General features: G+C 40.6%; 1 protein-coding gene across 2 annotated transcripts in view; it reads right to left on the minus strand.

Annotated features, from left to right (window-relative positions):
* CACNB4 (calcium channel, voltage-dependent, beta 4 subunit) overlaps nt 1-6,000 on the minus strand; it is a 232,902-nt gene that overhangs the window by 226,407 nt on the left and 495 nt on the right. The window lies entirely within an intron of this gene.

Raw genomic sequence — 6,000 nt, forward strand, 5'->3', positions numbered from 1 at the left:
TTTATTGATTTCAGAAAGGAAGGGAGAGGGAGAGAGAGATACAAACATGAATAATGAGAGAAAATCATTGATCGGCTAACTCCTGCTCTGACCCTACTGGGATCAAGCCCATAACATGTGCCCTGACCGGGAATGGAACCGTGACCTCCTTGTTCATAGGTTGACGTTCAACCACTGAGCCATGCCAGCTGGGCTATAGCACAATTTCTTTATCCATTCATCCATCCATGGACACTTTGGTTGTTTCCTTATCTTGGCTATTGTAAATAATGATGCAATGAACAGGAGGGTATCTTTTCAGTTAATGTTTTTGTTTTTGTAGGATAAATACCAAGTAGTGGAATTTCTGGATCATGTGGTAATTCTACTTTTAATTTCTTGAGGCACCTCCATACTGTTTTCCATAATGGCTACACTAATTTCCATTCCCACCAACAGTGCACAAGGGTTCCCACATCTTTTCTCCACATCTTCACCACACTTGTTATTTCTTGTCTTTTTTATAAAAGCCATTCTGACAGTGTGAGGTGATACCCTCTTCTCTCTTGCTCCTGCAGAACAGTACCCCAGTGGTTCCAGCACCTTCCAGGTGTTTCTGGCCCCTGGGCTCCAGTAACAATTTCCTCTCATTATTCTGCTAGCCCAGAGGTGGTAGTGGCTTCCTGTTATTGCTAACATCTAGGTTTAGCTTCTAATCTCTCTCACCACCTGCTTAACCATATCTCTACATTCAAGTCCCTCAGTTGTAAAAACTCACATAGCTTTATTTCTTGGTTAGACTCTGGGTATACAGTGACTAATAAATAAAAATAAATAAAACCAAACACACAACAACAACAAAAAACCCCTCTGTGTAACCATAAACAATAAAAACAAAAATTTCATCTCATGATAAAAAGGGGGGTGGGAGGGAGGAGAATACAGTCTCCAGATTATCCCATTATTGCTTTGTTCTTCACAATAACCACATAAACTAAGAATATCTCTAGGACCTAAGAGGAATAAGCTCCATATAGCCTTTCATGTGTCCACATCTATGTGTGCTTATATGTCTGTTTTGATTCTTCGGGGACAAAGAGGTTGTGGTGGAAAAACTGTAGAATCTGAGACTGTACCTTGCTATCAACTAGTGTGACTTTGGTAAGGCCTTTATGTCCCTTGGTCTCCGTTTTATTTACCTGAAAATGGGGAATTGAAGCACTTTCCCTCTGCAATCTCCTCCTGTTCTAAAATTCTGTGAATCTAAGTTTATAAATAAATTTTGTGCATATATATGCCTCTAGGCATATGATTATTCTTAGAGCTATGCACAAAGTATATATACCGTCTGTTGATGAATTTGCATTTCATTGGAGAAAACTTGCATTTCATCAGAAAAAGGTTTCTATAATCAGTGCTCAAATTATAACCCAAAGAATCTTTTTGCCGACGTGTTTTATTATAGTATCAACTTAGTCTCTCAATATGTTTTAGACCTCTGAATACAGTGTGGGTTCATTGAATTATTGTAATGAGCATTTGATTAGCATACCTAAAAAAATAAAAGTTCCTTGCTCTAAGATAGATGGCTCCAAAGATGTCTACAACAATATCTTCTGTTCTACATGCTCTTTCGTAAGGCGACCTTGCTGCACCAGCAAAATATAGAGTCTACTTACCCTCCCTTTGAAACGAGGCTGGCCCTTTGGTCTGTTTTGACTTAAGAGGTTGGAATGGAAGTACTGTCAGAGAGCCTCTGATACTAGGTCTCACCAAATCTGCAGCTTCAGCCTTTCCTGCTGGGGATGCTCCTTCTAGGAACCCAGCCACCATGGAAGCTCACACAACCACACGGAGAGGCTGGGTAGAGGAAAACTGAGCCTCCTGCCAAAAGCGCTAGGTCAGTTCTCAGCCAGCAGCTAGCACCCACTGCACAACCAGGTGAGCTATTTTGGACCCTTCAGTCATGCCAGTGCCCAGATAACATCACAGAAAGCAGAACTGTCTGATCAGCCCACAGAAAACTATTTTTTTAAAAGTGTGGTCGCTTTAAACCACTACATTTTATGAAGGTCTGTTAGGAAGCAATTTCTCCTCATTAAACAAAAAGTTAAATGTGGAAGCAGAACTCCATGCCTAAAATGTGTCAAGCTAGTCCTGTATCCACCCGTTTCTTCATTCATTCAAATGAATACGTCTTTATTGAACATCTACTACTAAGCTAAATGCTGAGGATGCAAAGGAGACCAAATGCAGACATGTCCCTGCCCTGGTGGAACTCATTATCTGGATGGGGAGAAAGACATGAACAGAGAAATCTAATTACATGTTGAATTATAATAGTGGTGAGAACTGGCATAATGTACTCTGGGATGAGGTGCATGGTTAAGGAACTGACCTCATCAAAGGGGTTAGAAAAAGAAGTGATGACTAAAGTTAGATCTCGAGGAAGATTAAAAATTAAGTAGGCAGCAGGGAGAGCAAGAGCACTCCATAGAGAGGGCTCTCAGCATGTGCAAAGGGCCTGTGGCAGGAGAGAGGGTGATATGTTAAAGATCTGAGTTCAGAACTAAGAGATCTGGACTCAAGATGAGGCTTGGGGGCCAGGCCTTCTAAGACTGCAATCCTCATAAGGGCACACTTAACAAGGAGAGTTCAACCTACCAATCCCACCCTGGTGAGATTTTCTCTTCAAACCCCAATGGGGAGAAAGTTGGGAGTAACCCAAGGCAGAGTAACCTGCACCATACTAACTGTATGTGCAGGGACATCCTGGGTATTTCAATGCTCAGCGCACATGGGCATTTTGCCCATGCTCTCATTCCTTGCTATATTGCTGCACACTATGCTGTACCTAAATATTTCTTTTCTATACACCCATGTCTCCATACTACTCTATAAGATCCTTTGGGTGTGGGGGCTATGTCCCATTCATCTTTTTCATTCTTCTTTCACAGTATCTAGCAAACTGCTGAGCACATAGAAAATGTTTCCTAAAAATGTAAAACATGAATAAATAATCCATTCAGCCTGTCAGAAGTAATCTCCTAGGAGAAAATTCTACAGCCTCACTTGGAAAGCCATTCCAATGATAGCAATACTCTTAGAAAAGTTTTGCTGTAAAACCTCATTCCTTTCTTTTCTTTAAATCCCCACCTAAGGATATGCTTAGAAAGAGAAAGGGGGTGGGAAGAGAGAGAGAGAGAGAGAGAGAGAGAGAGAGAAACATTGACGTGAGAAACATTGATCGGTTGCCTTCCATACACGCCCCAACAGGTGATCCAACCACAACCCAGGATGACATGCAACCAAATGAGCCACTCGAGCTGGGCTAAAACCTCATTCCTTTTTAATTGTAGCCAGTTCTTAAGTTTCATCTTCAATGAAGACCAAAAGCAGTCCATCACATTTCCAAAGAATGCCTTCGTGTTCAGTTTGAAGATCATTCCTGTATCACCCCGAGCACTCTCTCCTTTCACTGGCAAAATACTTAATGTTCTCACCTTTCCTCAAAGAAACCACTTAGTTGCTCCCTGGATCCATTCCAGAACACCCATCCCTCCTAAACTGTAGAAGCCAGCAATCTAGTAAACCAGGAAACAAAGGTCAAGGGTGGTGAGGGAGTTTGTGCACAGTCCTCAGAGTGGCGGCATGCTCTCTTTCTCACTCTGCTTCCTTTCAGGCCAGCTCACATGTGTGCATATGTAGGTGTGTGCACATGGATTTGTGCACATATACACACAAAACACTAACATTTTTACCAGCTTTAAGAATAAACATTGTTTTATTAAGTGAGTCTGCCAACTGTTCTCTGTCCAGTCTTACCCATCTGATTTGACACATCAATTTTTTTTTAGCGAAAGCTTCCTTTCTATATATTTGTAAATAATATGACAGAGAAATGAGCAGCACTGTTTTATTGATATTGCAATTATCTTCTTCATGTGCAAAAGCATCATACAGACTTGGAAATATCACCAGCACTCCAATGTATCAAGAATTCAAAAATAATAAATCATTGGTTGTTCAACAAATAATGAGACTCTAGTAACATAAAGAGCTGTTGTGCTTAAAAAATTATTTTAGCATTGGGGTGAAAACTGTTCAATTTTATTTCAAATAACACACTGTTACATTTCATTTGCAATCATTTTTCATACCTTCTCAAAGAAATAAAAGTTCTCTCGGTTATTTTTATTGCAGCCATTATAGATATCTGTATTATCCCACTTAAATGAGATCAGGTGTAGGATACTTTCTGAACTGTACATGCTTGCAAAAATTATGTATTTTTTTGCAAAAATAAATAGGAAGGTTGTGTATATGATATAATCACAACTACAGTAATTCCTACATTTAAATTAGACCATTTTATTAAACTAACAAATCCCAGTTTCAGAAAGATTTATGAAATGTATTTGTTCTAAAAATCTGCATTGGTTTAAATTACTCCCAGAATTATTTACCATGCAACACTTTTCATATTTTTACGTCAACACATACCAGCACATTTAACAAGAACTTATACATGTATCATCTCACTTAATCATGTATTGGAGCAAATTGAGGACAAGACATTAGAAAGACTATTGACTATATTGTTTGTGCTTGGAAGAATAAAGCATTAGTGACGTGATGGTGTAGATGAACTCAAACGCTTCAGTCAAACAGTTCATGGAATATGCTGATAGTATGTCTAAGAATTTTGCAACAATAAAACTACCACAAGTAAGTACCTATCAAGTAAACAACAATAAGATCTCAGTAACATAACTAAAATTTGTTTAAAGATGAAGAATGTCTTATCAAATATGTAAATAATCTAAGCACAGCAAAGGGAACAGACTGTATTTTTAGAATGAATTCAGAATCCAAATATATTTATTTTAATAATGCTCATCTTAGTGCTCACTGAATTAAAGAGAAGTAATAGTATCTGTCTCTGCAGAAGATGAATATCTACATAATAAATATCTAATTATGCTTTATGGACCCTTTAGGAGAGGTCTGAGTCCAATTTTGAGTCTAATGCCCATCCAACATGGATAACCTGTTCACACTGGTGAGATAATCCCTCAAGAAACACAGCAAAGCTGCCGCCAAAGGTTAAAAGCACATTACACAAAGCTCCCAGTGGCCTGGAGGGAAAAGAACTCGCCAAGGTCACTCCCGCAGTCCACAGTGGAGGCTGGGATCAAAGCAAGCGTCTTGGTGCAATGACCAAAGTCCTCGCAGGTCACCCCTAACTCACACACCTTGACAAATCTGTTCCAAAAAGAGATCAAGGTGACTCCTTTTTTTTTTTTTTTTTTTTAATGCTCTCCCTAGCACCCAGCAGATACGCAGAGGTGGTTTCATTTACAGCACATGTCAGTACCAAAATTAAGGGCCAATATCCTGCCTGGGTCAAGATAAAAGGCACCTAAACCTAAGCATTCAGGGTAACCTGCAATCTTTAGCACACACAACGCGCATGAGAGCCACGCAGAAAAAACAATCACTATGAAACAAACACACAAAACAACAACAACAAAAAAGACAAGAAACAAACACTAAGTGTATCACCACCCATACCAAAGGCGCTGAGTGCCGGCCTTCGCTTATCTGGATTTGAACAGACCCAGCTATCTCCCTCATCTAGAGAACCAAGGAAGCAGTCCGAAAGTGAGCCCTAACTTTCTGCTCTAATTGTCTGTCTTGCGACTAGAGCTTGGAGATCTCTCCCAAGACCTAGACAAAGAAGAGGATTCAAAAAAGAAGAGACCCGTAACGCTCAGCCCAATCAAACCCGGTGCCCGGCGGCCCCACGGGCTTTGCTTTACTCAATGTCCAGTTATACAACTTCGAGACTTCCCCACGCACTGAAGATGCCACGAGGAATATGCCCGTCTCCAGTGCAATGTCCCTGCGCTAAGCCGGGTCCCCGCCGACTTGGACTTGCGTCCAGACGCACAAACTTACTTCCCAGGGCGGTGCCGAGACGCCCGGACCCGCAGGGCAGGGTGAGCAGGGGCAAGGCGA

Source organism: Myotis brandtii, unplaced genomic scaffold (assembly GCF_000412655.1).
Source record: "Myotis brandtii unplaced genomic scaffold, ASM41265v1 scaffold125, whole genome shotgun sequence".
Lineage (NCBI taxonomy): Eukaryota > Metazoa > Chordata > Mammalia > Chiroptera > Vespertilionidae > Myotis > Myotis brandtii.